At 42.1% G+C, this 27377-nt stretch overlaps 1 protein-coding gene and 1 non-coding gene across 2 annotated transcripts in view; one reads left to right on the forward strand and one right to left on the reverse strand.

The window, feature by feature from the left end:
* MFHAS1 (multifunctional ROCO family signaling regulator 1) overlaps positions 1–27377 on the forward strand; it is a 110666-nt gene that overhangs the window by 10660 nt on the left and 72629 nt on the right. The window lies entirely within an intron of this gene.
* Positions 3404–3538, reverse strand: LOC136141953 (small nucleolar RNA SNORA1). The gene has a single exon (XR_010657808.1). It is a non-coding gene; the product is annotated as a small nucleolar RNA SNORA1 (small nucleolar RNA).

A 27377-nucleotide genomic window follows, 5' to 3' on the forward strand; every position in this document is an offset into this window, starting at 1 on the left:
TTTGGATGGAATGTCCTGTAAATATCAATTAAATCTATCTGGTCTACTGTGTCATTTAAAGCTTGTGTTTCCTTATTAATTTTCATTTTGGATGATCTGTCCATTGGTGTAAGTGAGGTGTTCAAGTCCCCCACTATTGTTGTGATTTCCTCTTTTATACCTGTTAGCAGTTGCCTTATGTATTGAGGTCCTCCTATGTTGGGTGCATATATATTTATAATTGTTATATCTTCTTCTTGAATTGATCCCTTGATCATTATGTAGTGTCCTTCCTTGTCTCTTTTTTTAATAAATTTATTTATTTATTTATTTTTTGGCTGTGTTGGGTCTTTGTTGCTGTGCGTGGGCTTTCTCTAGTTGCGGCGAACAGGGGCTATTCTTTTTTGCGGTGTGTGGGTTTCTCATTGCAGTGGCTTCTCGTTGCGGAGCATGGGCTCTAGGCGTATGGGCTTCAGTAGTTGTGGCACGTGGGCTCAGTAGTTGTGGCTGGTGGGCTCAAGAGCTCACGTTCAGTAGTTGTGGCACATGGGCTTAGTTGCTCCGCGGCATGTGGGATCTTCCCGAACCAGGGCTCGAACCCGTATCCCCTGCATTGGCAGGCAGATTCTTAACCACTGCACCACCAGGTAAGTCCCCTTCCTTGTCTCTTGTAACATCCTTTATTTTAAAGTCTATTTTACCTGATAGTATTGCAATTACAGCTTTCTTTTGATTTCCATTTTCATGGAATATCTTTTTCCATCCCCTCACTTTCAGTCTGTATGTGTCCCTAGGTCTGAAGTGGGTCTATTGTAGACGGCATATATACGCGCATCTTGTTTTTATATCCATTCAGCCCGTCTGTGTCTTTTGGCTGGGGCATTTAATCCATTTACATTCAAGGTTATTATTGGATGCATGTTCCTGTTAACCATTTTCTTAATGGTTTTGGGATTGTTTTTGTAGGTCCTTTTTTTCTCCTGTGTTTCCCACTTAGAGAAGTTCCTTTAGCATTTGTTGTAGAGCTGGTTTGGTGGTGCTGAATTCTCTTAGCTTTTGCTTGTCTGTAAAGCTTTTGATTTCTCTATCGAATCTGAATGAGATCCTTGCTGGGTAGAGTAATCTTGGTTGTAGGTTCTTCCCTTTCATCACTTTAAGTATGTCATGCCACTCCCTTCTGGCTTGTAGAGTTTCTGCTGAGAAATCAGCTGTTAACCTTATGGGAGTTCCCTTGTATGTTATTTGTTGTTTTTCCCTTGTTGCTTTCAATAATGTTTCTTTGTCTTTAATTTTTGCCAATTAGAGTACTGTGTGTCTTGGCATGTTTCTCCTTGGGTTTATCCTGCCTGGGGCTCTGTGCCCTTCCTGAACTTGGGTAGCTATTTCCTTTCCCATGTTAGGGAAGTTTTTGACTGTAATCTCTTCAAATATTTTCTCTGGTCCTTTCTCTCTCTTCCTTCTGGGACCCCTATAATGCGAATGTTGTTGTGTTTAATGTTGTCCCAGAGGTCTCTTAAGCTGTCTTCCTTTCTTTTCACTCATTTTTCTTTATTCTGTTCCATGTCATAGCTCTTTCTTTCTAACTAGCCTCCTACCCTTCCTTGACATTGGCCTTAAGGAGTGGGAAAGTATAAATGGTAAGGAGAGTGAAGGTCTGATGGTGGCAATGCAGGAAAGAAGGTGTTTTCCGTGGTGTGTCCCAGCTGTTTTGCCTTCTTCCAAGTGCTGTTGCTTTCCAGAAGCTCCTTCCAGGTTTCTTGCTGGTTTAAGTTCAGGGGAGACCATAGAAGAGTTGCTGGCCGGAACAAACGCAGCGATGGTTTGTGTGTGCTATACTCTGTGGTAACAGCTCCCAGACACCACTGCCAGCGGGCCTGACTTATTCATGGAGAGCGAGGAGAAAACATTTTCAGTTATTTTTATTTTTGGCGCAGAATGCAAGAAAACATTTTCTCGTTTTTCCTTCCTCGGCCTAATCTCTTAGCTGCAAATAGTGATGCCTTGTTTCTTAAAGAGTAAATTAGCGAAAAACCATCAGCAAACTTCTTTCTCTTTAGCTGTCGGTTTACAGATGGCAAGGAATACTGAAGGAGAAAGAAAGTGGGAGTGGGGAGCATGGGAGCAGGGGAGAGGCATTCAGGTCCTGGTGAGTTACTGAGGTGGGTTTGCATGGCCATTGCCAGCCTGGAGCCTGTTTTACCGCCTCAGGAAGGAACTTCCTGCCCTGGACTGGCAGTCCTAGGCACCCGGGCTGTCCCAGCTGTTTCCTTCGCTTTTGCAAATCTGTGCACAAGGGTGCTTAGGAGAAGGGCAAGGAGGAAAGGAAGTTGTGTAAGTTGTTGTGTTAAGTTGTATCAAGACTGCTCTTTGAGGGTTCCCTGTTTTGTGCCTGCCTTTCTGCTTTTTGGGTGGGGCGGCTTTACCGAGTCTAGCCCTGTAGCTTTCTGCCTCCTTTTTATCCAGGTGAAATTCACATACATGAAATTAACCTTTTTTTTTTTTTGCGGTACGCGGGCCTCTCACTGCAGTGGCCTCTCGGATTGCGGAGCACAGGCTCCGGACGCGCAGGCTCAGCGGCCATGGCTCACGAGCCCAGCCGCTCCGCGGCATGTGGGATCCTCCCGGACCGTGGCACTAACCCGTGTCCTCTGCATCGGCAGGCAGACTCTCAACCACTGCGCCACCAGGGAAGCCCAAAATTAACCTTTTTTTAAAAAAAAATTATTTTTGGCTGTGTTGGGTCTTCATTTCTGTGTGAGGGCTTTCTCTAGTTGTGGCAAGTGGGGGTCACTCTTCATCACGATGCGCGGGCCTCTCAGTATCGCGGTCTCGTTGTGGAGCACAGTCTCCAGACGCGCAGGCTCAGTAGTTGTGGCTCACGGGCCTAGTTGCTCCGCGGCATGTGGCATCTTCCTGGACCAGGGCTGGAACCCGTGTCCCCTGGCAGGTAGATTCTCAACCACTGTGCCACCAGGGAAGCCCAACCGTTTTCTTTTAATGTAAAGTTTTTTGGTTTTTTTTAATGAATAGGCAAAATTAAAGTCAAAATTTTATTTAAAGAATTCATGTTATGATTCCCTCCACTGCCAATCACCTTAGTTCCTCAATGTTTGAGTCATAATCTTCAAGACAGCCCTTTTAAAAAGAACTTTTGCTCAGACCACAGTTGTCATATTAGTAAGTCCACAATTGTGTTTAGTTGGGATTCTTTGATCTCTACTTGAATGCGGAGATGCTTCAAAAATTCCCCACCTGTAATCTTTGGGCTCCAGTTTCTTCAAGCAATTTACTTCAGGGCCCTGAAAGTTAAATTGTAGGAAGTACATTGATATTTTGGCAGATGATCTAAAATATATTGTTCCTTCATCATTTCTAATATTGAAAAGCTTTGTGACATCCAGTTTTCACTCACGAGCCTAGCAAAACATGTTACAGATCTCCTTGTCACCACTGCAGTAAACTTACTGTGATGGAAACGAATCCTATGTCTCAGTGTGGCCACATCAGTAATACCTGGACACCATGCACAACAGTTCCCATTTGCATCTAGAATGAAGCTTGAAATGAACCATTTTACAGTGAACAGTTCCCTGGCATTTAGTGTAATCACAGTGCTATGCAGCCACAGCTGTAAGTCAGGTGCTTCTGGAGGGAAGGAGCCGATCAGGTTGGTGGTTTTCTTCCTGGGGCGAATGTTCTGGAATTCTTTTGCCAGACTCTTTGTGGCAGCTTTCCTTCTAAGACATGACTTGAGAAGGGATTTTTAAGCTAGGCCTTGAGATGCCACGTTGATGAACATCTTTTAGCACAGCTGCCATGAGAATCCTCTTCCTTAGTGTTGATGAGAGGACAGAAAGTAGGACATGGAGACTTCTGGTCTGTGCTGTGCATATGTGACTTAATTGGGGGCTGACACACAAAGGACATGTAGGAGAGAAGCACAAATAAGTACCGTGTAATTACTGTCTTCTGTACAGTGCTTTTTTCCCATATAGATTTTGAGTAGAGTTCTGGAATGATTGGCAAGGCCATAGGCAGGTATGAGGGTTAAGGGGATGGGGTTGCATTGGTTCAAAATTAGGTTGTTACCAGATTAGGCAGACAAGTGTACCATACGTTTATGAGCTGGATGCTGTCATCAATCACTGCTGAGTACCTTCTGTAAACAGAAGTCTGTACCAAACTGGGATTTTTAGGAGAATAAAATAAAATACCTGGCTGTGGTCATGAGGAGCTGAGATGGGATTTTGGTTGATGTAATTGTTGACTCTGGTACATGTGGAATCTGACTATATATGGAGAAATTCATTGCATGTTTGAGGAATGACTGGAAAAAACTGGCTTTTGATTTTCTAGAAGAAAATGTCATATGGAAAAAAATCAGGTATAATTTTGAATTTGCTTGACATAGTCATTCTTTTCAGTTATCTACAGTTTAGGTCATTTGTTTGCGAGAAATCTCAGGCAGATCTCGAGAGGATGCTGAAAAAGGAAAAGGCATTGTTTCTGAGGATTTCTCAAAACTTCCAAAACTAATCAGCCTTTTAAGAGGAGGGAAGTGCCTCCTCTTCAGGAATCTTTTACATGTTTCAGAGTCATTTATGGATTTGCTTCTGTTTTGAGAGGGATTGCCATCAGCAATGATTTCTGAACCCCAAAGACTGCATGAACACTGCCTCCAAAGACAGTCTAAATTAAATCGGGTACTGCCATATTAAAAAGATATGGCTGCTATTTAGAGATGTCTTTGTTGAGGGACACTTTGTTGGGGTGGTTTACTATTCTTAGCATATTAAATGTTGAGAGAATTAAAGAGTTAATTTTCTTGGGTCCTCCCCACTCCTAAAATGAAGCATGTGATCTGAACATCGTATTAGTACTGTGTTACAGTAGTAGTGAATTTGGAGGTAGTAGAACACGCCTCCCTTTCTTTCTTTCTTTTTTTTTTTTGAAAAGAGGATGTTTAGAAAAAAGGTAATGGAGAAGGAAAATATAAAATCAAAACAATATTTCTCCTAGGTACTGTTGTTTTATCAACTTTATTACTGTTCCCATGAGATTCTTATTGTTCATGCCATAGAGATTATTATTGTATTAATCATCACATCATTCTAAGGGTATAGGGTTGGGAGAAAATATGATAATCGGTGACACTGTTGAGTTCCTGTCATGTTCTAGAGACAGTGCTAAGTGCTTCTTATGGGTGATCTCACTGAATCCCCCCAACAACCCTAGGGGGTTGATATTGTCATTGTCCTGACTTTCAGGGGGAGAAATTGAGTATCAGAAAGTTAAGTGAGTCCCCCAGAATTAGAACACTCTGGGATTTCAGCCCCGACCCTCTGCTTCTACCCTCTGTCCTGCTCTGCCCCTCGGGGTCAGGTTGCCCACTACCCTCCAGGGTACACAAACTCACCTCTGTCCCCCTCTTTCCTAGATGTCCATTCTGTGTCACTGCATGCTGTTCACTGTCTCAGTGTTGGACATACAGGGTCTGGTAAGGCATGGGACCTGTCCACGCAGAGGTCAGCAGAGGTCAGCAGAGGTCATGGTCAGGTGCCAGTGAGAGGTATGGTCTCAGAGAGGGGTTCCTGAAAGGGCTGCATTGCAACTGAGTGTGATTTCCAGTCCCAGTCAATCACATGGAGAAGTGGGGAAAGGTATTTCAAATTAGAATGTCTCTTAAAAAGGCGGAGGGCGTTCAGATAGGTCAGCAGGCCGTGCCTGGGGATGGGTGTGTGTGCACAAAAGCAGTTAGCAGTTGTCATAAAGAAGCTTCTTGATGGTAAGTATCATTTATGGACTGGTCAGAGTTTGCCAGTGGCCACTGCTGCCCCATGAGCTAGAGTTTTGGGAGCTCTATCCTAGCTCATTCCTTGTCCATCAGGCAGGGTTCTGTCGAGACCATGGAGGGGATTTACGGCTCAGAGAGCTGGAGGGTGGTTTCAGATGATTTGCTCAGACTCGCGATCAAGTTACTGTCGGGCTGACAGAGCACCTGTCCTGTGTGGTCCCTGGCTAAGCGTGCCCCTGGTCCGGTTCTCTGGTCTGAGTCCAGAGAGAACACGCACGTTGGCTGCTCCCCCAGCCAGATGGCTGCATGCCTCTGCGATCACTAGGAATGTATCCAGAACATCGATTTTCCTGACTTGAAATCTTACCATAACAGATCCTGCAATAAAGGCGAATTTAGCTGTAACACAATTAGCATTTTATTCTGGACTGAGTTTCCCTGTCTTTACTTTGGGCTTTCTTGTGACACCCCAGACTGACTGCAAATACTTTTCTTTTAATTAATTTTGCACCGATGGAACAGCATATTTTATGCACTTTATTTGTTTGGACTCCACTTACCACGCAGTGATGGCGTCTTCTTGCACCTTTCATCATATCACCACTGGAGTTTGTCTTCCCCTGCCTCTCAATTTATCAAAATATACTTAGTTACATTTTAGTTGAAATCCTAGGAGGTGCAAGATATTAGAAAACTTCGTTTTGTTTATATTTGCTTAATAATAGTTTGACTTGAAACACTTGGAATTTTGTGTTGCATTTTAAAATGGAAGCATTATAATATAGTGGTTACTTGCAAGGGCTCTTGAGATTCTGCTGGGTTCGAATCCCTGTTCCACTTGTTAGCTGTGTGACTTTGGATGTCATAATAGTTTCTGTCTCATAGGCTTGGCCCTGCATGTTGAGTTAATACAAGTAAAATGCTCTGAACAATGCTTGACGCAGGGCAGGGCTCCCTTAGGTACTAGCTGCTGCAGCGGATGTTTCTACCATTATTCCAGAAAGCACAAGTCTAAAGATCTATTTGGAAATCTGATAAGCTTATGGATAAAGGTCTTTTTTCATAGGAGTATAGTACAGTGTGATTCCTATTCGTGAATACCTTATGCTTTTTTCAAAATGCATTTTTCCCATTATTAAAACATTTGTAAACTTGGAGTATAAAGGGGAAAAAAATACTCATAGTTGGTATCGAACATAATTACACATTTTGCTCTATTTCTTTTCAGTTTTTTTCCCTTTAAGTTTAGGTTTATTAAAATGTGATAATCATATTTTATAAATAATTAAAAAAAATTTTAACCTAAGCTACCATGAGTATGCTTTCATGTTATTAGTAGCTACACAGTAATTGTAAATGCTTGCATAATAGTACATCAAGGAAATGTTTACCTTTGTTTATTTAAACATTAGACGCTTGAGTAGTTTCAAGTTTTGTTATGAGTAATTCTGTGATGACGGTACTTCTTTATAAAAGCTCTTATTTGGGCAGTAATCCTAGAAACAGACTCATTGAGTCAAAGGCAAAGAATGTCTAAGGTTCCGTACTTGCTTATGTTGCTTTTCATTTGAGGAACACTGTGCTACCTGCATAGGATTCTAGAATCCTGCATTTGCATTTCCTCAGCATTGGGTGTCATCTTAAAGATGCACTAACAATGAATGGAAAACAATATATCACTGATAGATCAAATTTTAATTAGGGAACATGCATGTTTTCCTCTATGAATGTTGCCTAATTGTGTTGCTTCTTTTGTGAATTGTCTGATCATGTCTTTTGGGATCGTCTTATTGGTATTTTTTTTTTAATCACAGTGATTTCTTATAATCATAGAGTTCAGTTTACATTAACACTTTAGATATGAAAGATGATAACCTTTTGACTATCAAACTGTCAGGGAGGGGAACACTTCCCTCTACCCATTTTGGTTCTTTTGGTTGGTCTAATAATTAAGTTGACACAAGGCAGATTAAGAGGAGGAAAAAAACAAATTTAATTTCATATGGATGGGAGTGCTATAGATAGGGGACCTAAGAACTGACCAAAGCAGGCTGTGTATATACCTTTTAGACAAAGAAACAATAAATTTGTGAAGAACTGACAAAATAAACGTAGGCTTGGGTACTAATTAATGAAGAAGCTAAGCAGAGTTTGTTTATACAGCCTTCTCTACCTTGAATTCCCTATCTCTGGCGATTAGAATATCTCTACTTTCGGGGTTGGGACAAAGGAGGGTCAGAGTGTCCTTCTTGTAGTGGCTGTTTAACTGTAATTCAAAATAGTATGTCAAAGTGGCATATTTTGGGGTGGCCTGCCCTGACCCCCATCATCCTTAAGGTGTTTTTGCCTTTTCGATGTTTAAAAAACTTACGATGTTTTGAAGTTTTAAATTTCATTTGATACAATGTATTGATAGCTTCCTTTGTGATTGAATGAAATACCATTACTCTTTTTCTGAATACAGAGGAGTAACAGAAGGGATCACACAGTGAACCATAATTCTCTACCCATATAATGTCTACTGACCATAAAAAAGTAATACCTGTACGTGGATGGTATATTCAAAAGCAAAAGCCCCTCTCAGCCCCCTCCCTGAGGCCCCTTTCTCCTCAGTAAACTGTTTCTTGTTATTGCTTTCAAGGAAGATAAAACATGTATTTGCAAATATTTTAACCTGAAAGAGATCATGCTGTAGTCATTGCTCAGCACCTTGCTTTTGGTCACGTAAAGTATATTTTGGAGATGTTTCCATATGAGCAGTTATAAACCTATTGTGTGTGTGTACATACACATATAGCATAATATTCTACCGATGGATGTACTGTTTAGTTAGTCCTATATTGACAGACCTTTGATTCTTTCCAGATTATTTTATAGATTTTTTTTTTTTTTTTTTTTTCTCGGTACGCGGGCCTCTCACTGTTGTGGCCTCTCCCATTGCGGAGCACAGGCTCCGGACGTGCAGGCTCAGCGGCCATGGCTCATGGGCCCAGCCGCTCTGCGGCATGTGGGATCATCCCGGACCGGGGCACGAACCCGTGTCCCCTGCATCGGCAGGCAGACTCCCAACCACTGCGCCACCAGGGAAGCCCTATTTTATAGATTTTAAACTAAGTTCTCCACCTTCCAGAATTTTGAGAAATACTCAATTTTATTTCCTTCAGGGTTGGTGACCCCTCTTTGTGTTCAGGACACTGTCGAGATGCAATTAGAAAAAGACATATCTCTGAGTCAAATGATGGGACTTAAAAAGGGGCTTGGGAATGATAAAAGCTTAACTCTGTCATTTAAAATAAGGGTAATCTTTTTAATTGGCTTCTGTGATGCCTAGTGGAATACCATTGTTTGCAGCATAATTATGCATTTCCCAGCTTAATTCATCCATTCTAACATGATGTAATGTTTAGACATACATAGCAATAATTACAAATCTCTCATGTCTTCAGATAAATATACCATTGGTCAAAATAAGACAGTGGCAGCATGAATAGTGCTGTGTCCATGGGAGACATTAATGAAAACTAATTGATAATGAACCGTATCTCATTGGCTCAAAACATTGCTTGGTAGAAACATGCCTTTCTATCCCAACTGTCATGTAGAGGTCAGTCCACCTGTGCCAGCGGGGCCATTTTCACTTCTGCCCTGTAACTAGCCCCAGAGTTCCACACCATTGTATTTTCTAGACCTCAGCTTGGTGTGTTATGCACAGATGTGCCCTGGGTATTTTATCCTGGGACCAGTAGGGGTCAAAATTTAAGAGATTATCCGAACTGTCTGCTTCTCTGTGTGTGTGTGATGAATAAAGAATGGGTCTAACCCAGCCCACTAAAATGTGTTTGACCTGGAAGAACAGTAAACAATTAAATCCTGGTAGAGTGGCTTGTGTGTTTAAAAGCTACTTAGTTGTGTATTTTGCTTAAAGCAAACAAAATCATCATCAGTCAGGTTCTTGGAGAAAAGAGTTTGTTCACAGGGTCCAATGAAGTGTTTGGTCTTTAAAATCCTCCTTCTTATAGTAAATGTCCAGATTGGTTCAGACAGCATGGAGGGAAAGAGGAAGCCACGTTTTCTGAACATGTTGTTAAGGCAAATATTGGCTGGGATTCTTGACTCACCTTAGCTGTACATCGACATGGCATAGCTGAGGTGCCTTTGATTCAGGGGGCTTGTTACAGGTGAATCACATGGGGAAGAGCTAAAAAGAGAGATGGGAATTTTCTAGAACGCTGTGATGCCCCAAACAGCTCACTGATCTGAGAGCTGGGTCATTTCGTGTCCAGGTTACAGAAACAAAAAATGAGATGCATCTGTCCCCTTTACTGACACTACTCACCCCCAGATGGCTAGTGAGTGGCATGGCCCTGGTTGTGCCCCCCTCTAGTTTGGGGCAGGTGTTCTTTTGAATTTCTTTCTTTTATTAAGCCTCTGCGGCTATGTATGCCTTCTCCCCTCCCCGAGAAAAACACACATGCTCACCCTCTGGTTACTGTATAATGTAATGTGCATTCCCACTGGCTAGTACCTTGTTTCCATCTTTTTATTCTTGGTGTAGGGAGAAGGAAAATTCACTAGTTTTCTGTTTGGTCATTTCAGGAATTTGCCTTTGGGGCTCTTGGACCAGGCTTTCCTGTAGCCACACAGAGTTTATCTGGTCTGTGTTAGCCTCTCAACGACTTCTTGAAAACTGTTGATGCCGCTGAGCCTTGACTGTGTGACAGGGCGTAGCATTAAAATCTCACCCAAATAGTGTCCCAAATGATGGCGTCTTGTTGATTACCAGGGCTGTTAAAATTTTTTTGCTGAGCCAAAAAAAACAGGTGACTGTTTCCAGGAATTGAAAAGCTGCTGCACTCCCGGTCCCAGGTGTTCCGTGAAGGTTGGATCACTCATGTCATCCCTTTTTACAGTCCATAAATCTTCTGATTTATTTTGCCATCTGGGATTCAAGACATGTTTATTCGTGGGGGGATTTCCATTGAAATCAGAGCCCGCTGTCAAGCAGGAGAATCAGGAATTAGAATGGTGTCCATTGTTCTTTGTTAGAAAAGAACCCTCGTTCTTTGGTTGTAGACAAATATTTGCTTTTGCAGAATCTAGTGGTGTGTCGGTGCCTTGGTTCGCATCCATGCGACAAGCACGCTCTCTCGCCTTCTAAGGATCAGGTGCACACCGGGCGCAATCTGATAATGCTTGGAATCTGGGTGTGTGCTACTGAAAGCACGAATACCTTTCTGCTTCCTACTCCTCTGACTTAGCTAATTTCTGTGATGGGACAGATCTTTATCCCAAGGAGTCTACATAGTTTCCTACGGAGGGTGATATTGGAAAAAATGTCCCTTTAACTATAGCTAGAGATGAATATTGCCATTTCTTGTGTTATGCTAAACCAGCATCAGAGCAAGAGGCCTTACATCTTTTATCTTTCCAAGCCAGTGGATTAGGGAGGAAAGAAGCCTGGATCTCTGGGAAGCCACCCTGAACCTCAGTTTCTTCATCTGTGAATGAGGAGAAATAATTCTAACACTTCCTAAGCATTCGCTCTTGCTATCACAGGCTCCTCAGATGTTATGAGTATTTAAACGAATTCATGCACGCCAAGGGTCCAGAGTAGTTTTTACCACATAGTATTGGGTTGGCCAAAAAGTTCGTTCAGGGTTTTCCTTAAGATGCGATGAAAACCCGAACGAACTTCTTGGCCAGCCCACTGCATGTTAGCTCATGATCCCTGTTTCCAGGGGAGGAACTTGGTTGGGTCCATGTGGCAGGGCCCAGGCTGTCCTCCAGAACCCACGTTCTCGGCCACCACCCTATACTGTCTCTCAGGAGGGTGATAGCTTTCCACCTGCCATGAACGGGTGGTTGGTTGAATGAAAAATGGAATAACGTGTGAAAGACGTGTGTTTAACTCTGCAGTGACAGACTATAATCGTTAACTGGGAATCTACAGTGACGATAGGGCGGGTGATGGGGAGTCCGGGGTCACTAGGCCTTGATCCCAGGAAGCTGCAGTTTAGGGAAGTGGTGCACACGGTAAATGTACAGTTGCAGTGCTGTGTAATAAATGCCAAGTTAAAAAAGATCTCCAGGGGCCGGGAGAGGCCTGAGGAGGGGAGCTCTCTGGAACCCCATGGGTGGGGTTGGAGGGATGGGAGCAGGTCTCTAGCTGAGTGGAGGTGATGCTAGAGGACTTTCTGCAAACCACCAGGTCCCCTGAAGTGTGATGGAGCTGGGATGGGGAAGGGGGCCGTACAGATTATCAGCAGCCAGTTCTATTACTTATCAGTGCACATGCCATGTCAATATTTTTTAGCCTATCTACCTGATAAGCTAAAATTCTTGGCAGAATTCTTGGCAGCATGATATAAAGCTAAAATATTTTTAGTTGATTTGATGATTTTTTTTTTTTCCCCTGGGGTGAGAAGGACATATTGAAGGGTCAGATGGGGGAAGTGTCAAGTGTACCTTTTGTAAGACCACTCAGGGCAGCGGCATGGAAGATGGACGTGAATGGAGTGGGAATAGAGTCAGGGGATCACTCTGAGGTCATTCAGACGTTATATGATGCGGGACCGCAGGCAAGTCCCTAGGAATGAAGGAAACAGTCCCGGTTGTGAATGAGGGCCTCTCCGCCTGGCTGGGAGATCTTGGGCGAGCTAAGTACGTCTCTGGGCCTCACTTTCCCGTCAAGCTAAGTACCTCTTGGGGCCTCACTTGCCTGCCATGTCTCTTTGCTTGGGTGTACGGGATGGGATGGATTTTAACCACAGTGAGAAGAAAACTGGGGCGTTTATTTTTAAAACAGAAAGCAGAAGTGATTTGATAAGATTAATTTCAACAGAGCTGATATATGTTGCCTGCTGGCTTAATAGTTTTATTAGGGCTCCCTCCCTGTGATGGAAACCAAGTGAATTCTAGTAGATGTGTAGTCTTAGGTTTGTAAGTAATGTCATTTGCAGAGGAGTAAAGTTCCCCATTTGTTCCTCAATTTGGAAGGATCGTGTAGAAATCAGCAACTTTAAAAATATCCAGCAACCTTTCACCACTTTAAAATATTGAAAGGATAAATGATGCTGATGGCGGCTGGCTGTGCATCATGAATTATGGATGCGGCGTGCCCTGGAGCTCTTTATGGCTGTGCATAACGAATCATCTTTTGTTCTAGCTTATTTTCATTGGGGTGCTTGTAAAAGAAGAGGTCAAAGCAGATGCATTAAAGAGATCTGTTTGGGGCAGGATGATCGTTTTTTGCCATCCTATTCTGTTAGTTGCTTTTGTTGGCGCTTTGTTTATTCTTTATCAAATTGGTCCGCAGTAGGGTGGGATCTGGGGACAGTGGCGGAGGACCCCCTGTGGAGTTAACAGCTGTGGGTCAGGCTAGTGATAGAGCAGGGGGCTCGCACACCCCTTGTTGGTTCCCTGCATCTCTAAAGCAGTTCTCTTCCTGCTCCCTTCTTTATCTGAGCTGTACCCCCTTTAAATTCTTCAAGGCAGTGGGCCGCCACGAAGTAAAAACGGGCTTATGCTCCGTGTAAAAGCAGGTGAGGCCTTAAGCACTTTATAACCTGATAATAGTAAAATAAAATAAATTGGAATAAATTATTCACAGGCCCATGATCTTTTCTCCCACTAATTTTCTCTGGACTCTCAATGCAATTAGAGAGGATGAAAAAAACATGAAACACAGCAGAAAATTAGTTTGTGCTCTTTTTTCCCCCTCCCCTCCCCTCCCCTCCCCTCCCCTGGCCAAGATTCCTTTAGAATCTGAGTGTGCTGTCAAAGGTACCGTTTAGATTTCATACATGAAGTCATGATGACTGTAAGTGGAAGCTGGTGGTCACGTTGCTTATTTTGGTCATTCATGTCTCCTTTCTGTAGTGAAAGCGCTACCTACTTTGTGAGGGCCGAGCCTCCCAGACACAGATAGCAGGCCTGGCTCATCTAGAATCAATTAGAAAAGGTCTACCCACCGCATTTCGTTTGTGGTTAGGTGAGCTGTCTCATCTGCCCTAAGATGATCGATTGTGGGATGCTCAGAGGCAAACATCGAAATAGTTGGGAGTGGCTCCAGATTGAGGCTCCAAGGCCCACGGCTGCCTCTGGAAATGCACATCTACCGAGGGCTGGTCCATGTATTCATCAGAGTTCCAATGTAGTCAGATGCAAAATGTTGGGGCTATTCTGATTTCAGTGGTTAATTACGGTTTTAGCTCATACTGAAATTTTAAAAAAAAATCTTTGCAGGAAAAACTATTTGACTCAGTTTGTCTATATTATTAACTAAAAGACACAACACGGTGCGCATGCAATGTAGAGAAATGGGATAACGCCTGGAGGTTACACATAGGTAGAAATTTGTCTGGATACGCATCCACTGAACCTTTTTTCCATTCAGCAGAAATTCACGGAGGCCTCCCAGCAAGGGCCGGGCACCGGGGACTTCCAGCAGGAATCCCGCTCAGGGCCTGTCCTCAAGGACCTTGGTCCAGAAAGGGAGATGAGGCTTGGGCACCACTATGAGACATTGTAAAATGGGTCTAGACCCTGTGCCATGAGAATTCAGTAGAGAAAGAGACTCCTTCCAACTGAGTGGGTCATGGAGAAGCTAGAATTCTACTTACAGGTGGTGGGAAAGGCATGTGTGAACAAAGAATTTACAAGTGGCCTTTTTTTCTTCTAGAGAGATCATCAGTCAAATCCCTGGGCTTTTAACCTGGTAGCTAAAAAAGTGCAGTAATTCATAATTTCTGAATTACTATTAGCCCATTCTCATGTAATGATACTTTGCATTGCTTTTCAAATCCTGGGATTGAAATAATAATAAAAGAGTAGGAACACTGATTATTTAAATTGTTTTTCTATGCGATACATACAGGGGACATGATGTACCTCCTTTTATTTTTACGCTATTTTTGGAACGTTTATTTTCTTTGCTATCCTAGGAACAGTTAAAGGCATGCTTCCAGTAGTGTGAGATTACATTTTTAATTTGTGCTATTAACGTGGAATGGTTTATATGGTGAAGAATTCAGTGGGTCTACCTACACTATTAACCATTGTGATTTTAATAAACCATAGCCTTTGTTTAATTGCATTCTCTGCTAGCACAGACTTGGAGAGCTCAATCCATCTGCTTTATTGTCGTTTCCTTCTATCGAGTCCTGTTTTGTTTCCCCTTCTCTACTATATGAATGCGTCTTAGTAATACAGGAAATATTGTGACTGTATTATGTGAAGCTGAAGCGTATGGTGAAAGTAGATCATACCAAGCCATTTCTCTCTCTCTTCCTCTTTTTGCTCAGCATCACCTTCTAAATTTATAGTTAGTTATTTGCAAATGATGGGATTATACTTTCAGGATTGTCTTGTATCAGATATATAGCTCCCCACTCTCTAAAGAAGCCTTATTATGCAAATTAGATGCACTTTCTTGATTCATGAATTCATATCGTGATTTTATTTGGGGATTCCTCGAAGTAATTGCTTACTCGGGTGGTTCAGAAGACCGGAGAGATCCAAGTCATACAGTGAACATTTTCCGTCACATAAAGGCAGTTCTATCAATGAAGCAATCACTTTGACAATATGTTGGAGACTGGAGAAAGAAGATCAATCAGTGGTCATTTAGGATCACTGTTCCTTTTTCCCAACTCTAAGAGTGATCTTTACTGGGTAATCACAGAGCCCTCTTCTAAGTCCCCATTTAAACGCCTCAGTTTTATCTTCTGAAAAAACAATGATCAGGTAGGAGAGCGCTTGGGGCACGCAAAGGCACTTTACCTGGAAGTGGGTAAAGAGCTTCCCCAGGTTCCTTGGGAATATTTTTCTATTTTCCTGCTTCAAGAAAGAGCATAATAAAAATACTTCAGCAGGAAGTAAAGCTCTCCCAAAATTGCTAAGTCCCGGGAGACCCAGGATTGGAGCATCTTCGCTATCAGCTCCTTTTGAGGCAGGCACGTCGGTGCTTCCTTGCAAAAGTGAGCTCAGCAGGGCGTGGAGGATGCCAGCTCTGCAGTGGAAGTGGTCCCTGTCCTTATTGCCCTGTCTTCCCCAGTAAACTAAGAGGACACCAGCTCTCTATAATAACCAGGCTTCTGACCTTTTTTGGCCTTTTTGGACTCTGAAAATTTTGGGAACAAAAAGTAGTTGGATTAAGGGGCTATAGCTTAATAGCAGTAACTGGATTTTTTTAAATTGATGTATAGTTGATTTACAATGTTGTGTTAATTTCTGCTGTACAGCCAAGTGACTCAGTTACACATATGCGTTCTTTTTTCGAGTCTTTTCCATTATGGTTTATCCCAGACTCAATTTTTATATGTAATTACTAGGAATTTCAGAGAAGTCACAGGCAGCTCACCTGGAGCAGCCTAAGATTTGACACCTGAGTGACTTAAATTGCACTCAGCAGCCACTTTCTAAAATGAAGAGAAGGTGTCCAGAGAGTAATTGATATCGTGTCATCTGCTGTTTTTTGGCGTGACTCACCCCTGCAGGGCTTTCCTGGACCGTGGCCCTTGTTGAGTTAGCAGTCCTTCTGAGTTAAGGTAACTCGTAATCCCTGCCCTTACCAGCTTATACCGTTTGTCTGCCTTCCCATTTTTTTTTTAAACATCTTTATTTGAGTATAATTGCTTTACAATGTTGTGTTAGTTTCTGCTGTATAATAAAGTGAAGCAGCTATATGCATATGTATATCCCCATATCCCCTCCCTCTTGCGTCTCCCTCCCACCCTCCCTATCCCACCCCTCTAGGTGTTCACAAAGCACCGAGCTGATCGCCCTGTGCTATGCAGCTGCTTCCCACTAGCCATCCATTTTACATTTGGTAGTGTATATATGTCAATGTTATTCTCTCACTTCGTCCCAGCTTACCCTTCCCGCTCCCCATGTCCTCAAGTCCATTCTCTACGTCTGTGTCTTTATTCCTGTCCTGCCCCTAGGTTCATCAGAACCACTTTTTTTTAGATTCCATATATATGTATTAGCATACGGTATTTGATTTTCTCTTTCTGACTTACTTCACTCTGTATGACAGACTCTAGCTCCATCCACCTCACTACAAATAACTCAATTTCATTTCTTTTTATGGCTGAGTAATATTCCATTGTATATATGTGCCACATCTTTATCCATTCATCTGTCGATGGACGCTTAGGTTGCTTCCATATCCTGGCTATTGTAAATAGTGCTGCAATGAACATTTTGGTACGTGACTCTTTTCAAATTATGGTTTTCTCAGGGTATATGCCCAGTAGTGGGATTGCTGGGTCGTATGGTAGTTCTATTTTTAGTTTTTTAAGGAACCTCCATACTGTTCTCCATAGTGGCTGTATCAATTTACATTCCTACCAACAGTGCAGGAGGGTTCCCTTTTCTCCAGACCCTCTCCAGCATTTACTGTTTGTAGATTTTTTGATGATGGCCATTCTGACTGGTGTGAGGTGATACCTCATTGTAGTTTTGATTTGCATTTCTCTAATGATTAGTGATGTTGAACATCTTTTCATGTGTTTGTTGGCAATCTGTATATCTTCTTTGGAGAAATGTCTATTTAGATCTTCTGCCCTTTTTTGGATTGGGTTGTTATTTTGATATTGAGCTGCATGAGCTGCTTGTAATTAATCCTTTGTCCGTTGCTTCATTTGCAAATATTTTCTCCCATTCTGAGGGTTGTCTTCTCATCTTTTTTATGGTTTCCTTTGATGTGCAAAAGCTTTTAAGTTTCATTAAGTCCCATTTGTTTATTTTTGTGGTTATTTCCATTTCTCCAGGAGGTGGGTCAGAAAGGATCTTGCTGTGATTTACGTCATAGAGTGTTCCGCCTATGTTTTCCTCTAAGAGTTTTATAGTGTCTGGCCTTACATTTCGGTCTTTAATCCATTTTGAGTTTATTTTTGTGTATGGTGTTAGGGAGTGTTTTAATTTCATTCTTTCACATGTAGCTGTCCAGTTTTCCCAGCACCACTTATTGAAGAGGCTGTCTTGTCTCCATTATATACTCTTGCCTCCTTTATCAAAGATAAGGTGACCATATGTGTGTAGGTTTATCTCTGGACTTTCTGTCCTGTTTCATCGATCTGTATTTCTGTTTTTGTGCCAGTACCATACTGTCTTCATTACTGTAGCTTTGTAGTATAGTCTGAAGTTCCTTGCCCATTTTTAACCATTGTATCTAGGAGTTTCCAATTCTGCCTTTTGAGTTTAGTTTCTTCAAGGAGAGCTAGGTTTTTATGAGGAAAGAATTTCTAAGCTTCTCATTTTTTGAAACTTTTTTTTTTTTAACTTAGGTGGACTCTTAATTGACTTGTTTGGGACCTAGATATCCTTTTTAGTAGCTAATTCACACATAAAGGCAAAAGAAATCTCAAGTAATCTTTCGGATGAGAAAATTTCAGTGCTGTGTTATATAACTTTATGATATCTCATCTTAGTTCCTGTTTTTCTTCCCTCCCTCCCTCCTTCCTTCCTTTATTCCTGTTTTCTTCTCTTTCTTTCTTTTTTTTTTTTAAACAGAGCCTAGAGCCTGTAGGTGAGTTTATCTTGGTATGCAACTGGGAAAATTCACTTTACCTGATAAAGAAAATAAACTTCAAAAGCATCTGGTAGATAGCTGGTACACATTACAGGAAGGGAATAGCTAATTTTATGCTGACTGTAGTTCTATAAGACGATGTAAATATGTTTGAATATTTTAGGGGAAAGAAATGTAAAAAGTGATTTCACCCAAACAGTTACTTGTGGTCTTCTGCATTGGGACCTGTCTGAAACACATCCAAGTCAACAGAAGAATATTGGGAATGTGAATTTGGTCCAAGGAATGTTGATATTTTTGCTATGTCATTTTCAGTATGAAGGCACTGTGTCACTAATGTGTGAGCTGGAGGGAAGAAGGGGCGGAGGAGTGGGGGCAGGGCCATCTTGTTGCACAGTTCCACTGCAGGCAGCATGAGCGGTGCCCCTGGCATCATGCCCTGAACAGCCCTCTTGGCCATTGGCAACAGGCCTGGTTGGCTTGTAGGTAGAAATATCTTTGTTCACTCATTTATTCATTTGTGGTTATAGATGGTTAGGGGTGAAGTCCAAACTCAGAATGAACCAGGTCATAGCACCCCAGGGAAATCGGTCTCTAAGGCTGGCCATAGGGGTAGGAATCAGATGGTCAACACAGAGGTTAGCAACGTTTTGTTGATGTGGTCTGGAGAAATCTAAGGAGTAGAGACCAAGAATCCAGGGGGTCATGGCTGTTAGAACAAGAGCATAAGTGAGAGCCTGTTGTTGGTGAGGTCAACTGGGTAGGAATTCTTTATGCCCCCACCTAAGCAGGAAGTAGATGAAGGGCTTTGAAGCTCCCTGGAATGTGTAGAAGGAGCCACTGTTAATTTCAGAAAGGGATGCGGGGGATGGAGTGGGCAACAGCATCAATTGGAGGTCTTATGCTGTATCCATTGGGAGTGAATTGTCCCATAGAGAATCAATCATCAGTTATTAAATTATTTAAAAATAGGTATTCTAAGTTGAGAGATTTATACTACCTGACTTCCTTTGAAGGAAGGAACTGCTATGGTGACAGAAAGCAAATCAAGGGCTGATGGTGTGGGCAGGGGATGGGCTACAAGGGAACTTTTGTGGGTGATGGAAATATTCCACGTCATGATTGTGGTGGGGATGACAAGACTGGATTCTAAGTTGAGGGGTTTATACTGCCTGACTTCAAAACTTCATTTGACGCTACAGTAATCAAGACAGTGTTGTATTGGTGTAAGGACAGATAAATCAATCAGTAGAACAGAATAGACCCATATATACGGTTAATTGATTTTTGACAAAGGTACAAAATAATTCAGTGAGGGAGAGAGAATATTTTCAAAAATAGTGCTGAAACAATTAGATATCTGTATTCATAAAAATGAACCTTGACCTCTACCTTGTACCGTACACACAAATTCACTTGAAATGAATCATAGGTCTAAATGTAAGAGCTAAGACTATAAAATCTTATGAAGAAAGCGTAGGAGACTCCTATGCTTATGAAGAAAGCATAGGAGAAACTCCTGTGCTTACGAAAATTTTGCTATATAGGACTTAATCAAAATGCAAAACTTTTGGTCTTCAAAAGACCTGTTAAGAAAATGAAGAGGCAATCCATAGTTCAGGAGAAAATATTTGCAAAACGTATACCTGATGAAAACCAAAACAGAACTCTTACCAGTCAATAATTATAAAACCAAATTAAAAACTGGGCAAAAGATTTGAATAAACACTTCCCCAAACAGGGTATATGAATGGCAAATAAGCATATTAAAAGATAGTAGCATCACTAGTCATTAGAGAAACACAAATTAAAACCCGTAGGAGATATAGCTACCCACCCGCTAGAATGGCAAAGATTAAAAAGACTGACCAGACAAAGTGCTGGTGAGGATTTGTAACAGCTGGGGTTCTCCTCATTGCTGCTGGGAATGTAAAGTGGTGTAACCATTGGAAAACAGTTTGGTAGTTTCTAATGAATTTAAACATGCATTTACCATACAATTTAGCAATTTCATTCCTTGGTATTCACCCAAGGGAAATGAAAGTCTGTGTTTATAAAAAGATTTATACACAAATGTTTATAATAGCTTTTTTCATAATGGCCAAATACTGGAAACAACTTGTCTGCTAAATAGATAAATTGTGGTATATTACTTAGCAATAAAAAGAAGTGAACTACTGATGAAACAACGTAGATGAACGTCAAGAGCATTGTGCTAAGTGAAAGAAGCCAAACACAAAAATGTACGTACTTTTGGGCTTGAATCCAATTATAGGAAATTCTAGAAAGGCAAAACTGCTATGGTGACAGAAAGCAAATCAGGGGCTGATGGTGTGGCCAGGGGATGGACTACAAGGGAACTTTTGTGGGTGATGGAAATATTCCGCATCTTGATTGTGGTGGGGCTGACAAGACTGGATACGTTCGTCGAACTGCATCAAATATTACACTTAAAATTAGGGAATTTTATTATATGTAAATTATACCTCATTAAAGCTAATTTTAAAATAAGTTCTGGTTAAAATAATTCCTTCGATATCCTGAAACAAATTTTTTCACATTAATGTGGTATGTGCCTTGTGATCCTATCCTTTGTATATGAATTTTTTAATTAATTAATTTTTAAAAATTATTTTTATTTATTTTTGTCTGCATTGGGCCTTCATTGCTGTGCGCGGGCTTTCTCCAGTTGCGGCGAGCAGGGGCTACTCTTCGTTGCGGTGCGAGGGCTTCTCATTGTGGTGGCTTCTCGTTGTGGAGCACAGGCTCTAGGTGCACGGGCTTCAGTAGTTGCAGCACCTGGGCTCAGTAGTTACAGCACGCGGGCTCTAGGGTGCACAGGCTTCAGTAGTTGTGGCACACAGGCTCAGTAGTTGTGGCTCACAGGCTCTAGAGCGCAGGCTCAGTAGCTGTGGTGCACGGGCTTAGTTGCTCTGCGGCATGTGGGATCTTCCTGGACCAGAGATTGAACCCGTGTCCCCTGCATTGGCAGGCGGATTCTTAACCGCTGCGCCACCAGGGAAGTCCTGTATATGAATATTTTGATAAGTGGAACATGTTATGAAGATACATCCAGATTTCCCACCTATGTTTGTGTGATTGGTTATATTCTATTATGTTGAACCATATGAAATTGTTGATATCCAGTAATTTTTGAACTGTAAAAGTGGCAATTTCCTGTTGTTCAACTAAGAGAAGAAATTTTGTTTGTTTTCTGATTCATTGGAAAGACTTTTGGCAGTGGTTACAGCTCAAGGTTATGTGGCAGTGGTCAAATTTCAAGAGTTTTGTAAGCCAAAAAGCCTAAATTTTTGTTCTAAGTTATGCATTTTCTTTTCCCTCATTTTGCTTTTTCAGTTCAGTAGATATTTCATGTATCTATCGCTTTCAGGGCATTACACTTGGAATTACAGTGGATGGATATGAAGATGAGTTTGTTGCCCTTGCCCAGAAGAATTTAGGTGATGAAATTAAAAGACATGTATAGACTTTGCCATAATCACGACTGTGAAATACAGCTCTTAGTCACTGCTGTCTCCATTGTAGTAATTATAGAAAGGTATTTGGATTTTCTTACTGAAGAAATAAGTGCTGTGGATGTGTATATATAAATCTGTGTGCATATGGGCCTAAAGAAAAACTAGAAACAAGGTCAGCAATTTGCATAATATTCGAGTCTGCCAAGAGCAAGCATCTCTTAACCTTTTTCAAGAAAAGTCTGTATTGTTTGCTGTTACTTAGTGGATGACCTCACACTGACTCTTTCTTTAGTTATCCATTGACTGTATTGAGCTGTTCGTCATAAGTGAGGTGAGCACTGCTTAAGAACGTTTGCTTCTGGGTGTCTTTGTGGCCTTTTGTTTGGTGTGCAGAAGATGTGGGGAAAGTGGCTGTCACTTCATCCTAAGACTAAATTTCATTTTTTGTTGAGTTGGTGACAGGGGCCACACTACACATCAAATGAAGAACCCTGGGAAACTTCTAAAGACATATTCTAGAGCATTCAGTACCACACTGTGTCCAGGCTGGTCAACTCGATGCCCAGCTTTCTTAGGTTTCTGAGTGGAGACCCATCTGAGCAAAATGGAAAACAACAGAATGCACGCTTTATGTCTCCTAACTCTGGTGTATTTCCTCCTTCTCTTTTCCTAAATAAGTCCAGGGGACTGAGAGGGCTATTCTTTTTATGTGGAGTGAAGCTATTCTAGCAGTCAGATGAGATTGTTGATAGTTGACACATAGCACATAGGCTGTTATTTTTGGACCTCTGCCCCAGAAGAGCATGTACCCAAGAAATGATGTTATATAAGTGGGATGGGTTTCCATGTTTTGTTCTGTGCTCTCTTTATGGCGTCTCACAGCTGTTTGTGTGTGTTACCTCTGACAATAGCCTTTACTTTTGATCAAGGATTTGCAGTTCTCAGAGGGAGCAGGCATACTCAAATTAAGTAGTGCAGTAGTTTTTCTGGTGCCATTGTGGGGCAGTGGAAGAGAGTACATGGTTTGGAGCAGCCAGATGTGGATCAATCCTAGATCCTCCACCCTAAGGTGTATAATCCTGGGCAAGTTGTTTAATTTTGAGCTGCCACTTTCCTTATCTGAAAAGTGGGATTAATACTGCTGTCACTTAAAACTGTTGAAAAATAGACACTAACTGCCAATATTCTTTTTAAAATAGTCTTTTAAAAATGATCATATAGTAAAATTGACTTTTTTCAGCATATAATCTTGTGACTTTGAACCCATGTATAGATTCATGTAATCACCACCACAATCAAGGTACAGGAAAATCCTATTACCCCCCGAAAACTCCCTCCTGCTGACCCTTTACAATCACATCCTTCCTCCTTCACAAAGACTTGTTCTTGAAAAGGGTCATGGGGTACAAATCATGCTTAATTTATATTTCATATCACTCTAAACTTAGGGAAATCTTTAGCTTATGATGAAAAAAATGCATATGTCAGGAATCACTTTTCTATTTGTGACAGGAGAATGTGCGTGTGTGTGCACACGCGCGTGCACGCACAAAAAGAGCAACGTGGAATTTTTTTCTTCTCCCTTCACCCCTTTCTTAGGAAATACTTACATAATCCTGCACATTGGAGAAGCTAAACTCCAGAAAAGTCTAATTCCCAAACCGTGTCCTCTGCTTTGAGATTCTTTCTAATGAAATCATACATTAACATGAAATTTAACAAAATTGTGTTTGGTACCACATTTAACATCAGCTCCAACAAGGTTGTAAAATGTGCGCTTTGTCTATAAAATCCCTCCATCTTTTGAGGCAGTCAGAGTTCTTTGAGAAATGATCTCTGCCCTAAGTTACCTGCGGTCTAATTTAAGAGACAAAAAAACTAAGACAAGCCTTCCTGTCCCTTATGAGTTGAATTGTACCCCGCCTCCAAAAAAAAAAAAAAGATATATTGGAATCTTAACCTCCAGTACCTCAGAATGTGATCTTACTTGGAGATAGAGTCATTATAGAAGTAAGTAAAAATGAAATCATTAGGGGCCATTAGGGTGGGCCCTAATCCAATATGACTCCATGTCTTTATAAAAAGGGGAAATGTGGACTCAGAGACACGCACACAGGGGAAGGTACCATGTGAAGAGAAGGGCAGAGATTGGGGTGCTGCATCTATAAGCCAAGAAATGCCAAAGAACCAAAGATAGCCAGCACAGTGCAGAAGCTCGGGGAGGGGCGTGGACCAGATTCTCCTTCAGGACTCTCAGCAGAAACCACCCTGACAAACGCCTTGATCTTGAACTTCTAGCCTCCGGAACTGTGAGAAAATACATTTCTGTTGTTTAAGAGTAGTTTGTGGTATTTTGCAGCTCTAGGACATTAATACACTGTCCTTAATAAAAACTGCCAATTTTAAATGGCAGTTTCTTTGTGTATAGGAAGAAAGGACACTGGTGTTTGGTAAATTTGGAGTCTCAGTGCTAATGACCACTCAGTATATGATGTGGACGTTTCCTGGTGCTGACACCTCCATGTGTAGAACACAGTACTTTCTTGAATCTTTTTTTTTTTTTTGTGGTGCGCGGGCCTCTCACTGTTGCGGCCTCTCCCATTGCGGAGCACAGGCTCCGGACGCGCAGGCTCAGCGGCCATGGCTCACGGGCCCAGCCGCTCCACGGCACGTGGGATCTTCCCGGACCGGGGCACGAACCCGTGTCCTCTGCATCGGCAGGCGGACTCTCAACCACTGCGCCACCAGGGAAGCCCTCTTGACTCTTTTTAAAAAGTGGTTTTTACAATTATTGCCTTCACCTCTCTTCCTTCTTCCTCTCAACCTCACCTCACTCCCTTTCTCCTCTCTCATGAGCGCCTTTTCTTCTTCCCCCCAGGCCTGCCTCTTCCTCCTCCTCTTCTCGCTCTCCTCCGATGCCTTTTCACTCATGGCTGCACAGATAAGATATGAATCGAATGACATTGTACCTTCATCGAGTCCTCTCCCTTGACGGGAGGAAATTAATGATTGATAGGTGGTTAGGGGAGACTGCTTCTTAACGGATTATGTTTTTTTCCAAGAAAACTCCCATCAAATACCAGCTTGAACTCTAGATAAGACTCTGCTTTACTTTTTTTTTTTTTTTTTTGCGGTACGTGGGCCTCTCACTGCTGTGGCCTCTCCCGTTGCGGAGCACGGGCTCCGGACGCGCAGGCTCAGCGGCCATGGCTCACGGGCCCAGCCGCTCCGCGGCATGCGGGATCTTCCCGGACTGGGGCACGAACCCGCGTCCCCTGCATAGGCAGGCGGAGTCTCAACCACTGCGCCACCAGGGAAGCCCTCTGCTTTACGTTTTTTAAAAATGTGATATTTGAAGGTCCAAATTCATAGGGCATATTTACATAATCTACTTAAAAATTCTCTGATCCCACTTAGATCTCCTGACCTTTCCACTTTTACACTGTCTTCCAGCCCCACTCATGTCCTCACTTCCTCACCCAGTTTAAACTGCGTGGCCCATTACTGACTATTCACCTCAGTTCCCTTAGCCCAGGTTCCATTCTGCACAGTCATTCTGGTGTTCATGTATTTGAACGCAGCAGCAGAAAAACAACCAAGGAAAAAGCAGGCATAGGAAGAAAGTTTCTCACCTTTCCACCACTACATTTACCAGCTGACTTGTATGCACACCCATATGCCTGCTCCGCCTTGCCTGTTGTGATACGTGAACCATCCCTGCCCTGGCCAGTTATTCGCAGGACACCTTCTACTCTCTCTACTCAGAAGCCCTTCATCCTACAGTGAGCGCTCCCCCCTCTCTCCTGCTTCACCAGTTTCCCCTCTACTTGATCAATCCTGTGATCTTTTTAAAATAGTCTTTTAAAACTTATCATACAGCAAAAAAAAAAAATATCATATAGTAAAATTGACTTTTTTCAGCATGTAATCTTGTGACTTTGAACCCATGTATAGATTCATGTAATCACCACCACAGTCAAGGTACAGGAAAATCCTACTACCCCCTGAAAACTCCCTCCTGCTGACCCTTTATAATCACATCCTTCAGCAAATCATCAGACTGTAGCATGTCCTTTCTTAAAACAACCAACCAAAGCATGTTTTCACTTTATGGTCCATGCTAGCTGTTGTCTCTACCCTGTTTATAGTAAAGTTCCTTGAAAATGTTGTTCATCCTCCACATTTACATCCGTACTTCCCATTCCTTCTCTGAATCTCTTTCAGTCCAACTTTGTCCCCACCGTTGATCCAGAGCCGCTCTTGCCGTGGTCTCCAGTGATGTGCGTGTGGTCAGCTGTCAGTTCTCAGCGTGCCCTCCACTTGACCCCGCTGTTGTTCCCTCTGTCCTTCTGGAGACACTGCCTTCCCCAGGCATCCTGTTTCTTCACTGCTTTTGGGACATCATTTGCCCAGCTGTCTTCTTATCTCACTGGGTGCTCAGTCCCTTTTGCTGGATGTGCTTCCTCATCCCAGCATGAAGTGTCCCAGGCCACCAGGGATGGCTCTGTCCTCAGACTTCTGCTCTCTCTTCTCTAGGAGAGATTGGCAGAATTTTCTGGAAAAAGGCTTTTTTTAACACAAATCTTTTAAGTTTTATGGGCCACATAGTCTGTCACAGTTATTCACCTGTGATGTAGCACCAAGAAAGCCCTAGATGTTACGTAAATAAATGAGTGCGACTGTGTTCCAGTAAAACTATTAATCGACTCTAATATTTTAATTTCATATTGTTTTTATGCATCAAGAAATACTACTTTTTTACCATTTCAAAAATGTAAAAACCATTCTTAGCTCACAGGTCATATAAAAATAGGCTGTAGCCTGTAATACAAAAATCATCCATAGTTTGCTGATAGCTGCTCTACGTCACAAAGTGATGTCATCCAACCTTGGTGTGACTGTATCACACATACGTGGATAAATGAAGAATGTATACTTTCAGCTCTAACTATCCCTTGAATTTCAGACTAACATATTCAGCTCCCTGTGTTATATCTCCACTTGAATGTCCAATAGGCATCTCATGTCTAAAACAGAGCTCTTGATTTTTTTTCTCCCCTCTCAAAGCTACTTCTCTGAGTGGGTTCAACTTTAGTAAAAATACACGGGTAATGCAGCCATCCCAGATTGTGGTGGAAAAGGAAGGGTAGGGATTCTGGAGTCAGACATGTGTTCAAATCCCAACATTCTGTTCCTTGCTAGCTATGGGACCTTGAGAAAGTTACCTGCCTTCTCCCTCTCTTGAAATATGAAAAAGACCTACTTTAAAGGCATGCACGGATGGTGAGTACTGTGCCTGACCTATGATAGGCTCAGTAGATCATAGAAACCACAGTAAGAAGCCACCTATGTGTAGATACCAGATGAAGGAGAAAATTTTTGTAGTCTATTTACATAATAGAATAAAGATAGCTTACCAAAGCAGAGTTTAAATTAGAGAAAACAGAAGGACATTCAGATAGGTAAAATAATCGATCAGTTTCCAACTTGCACAGGTAGGGCAACCCTGAAAACGGGACGTCTCTTGAATCTCTGGCCAGTTTAGCTCTGTTGGAGGCCGCTATGGGTTGAATTGTGTCCTCCTCAAATT

The sequence above is a fragment of the Phocoena phocoena genome, chromosome 21 (genome assembly GCF_963924675.1).
Source record: "Phocoena phocoena chromosome 21, mPhoPho1.1, whole genome shotgun sequence".
NCBI lineage: Eukaryota > Metazoa > Chordata > Mammalia > Artiodactyla > Phocoenidae > Phocoena > Phocoena phocoena.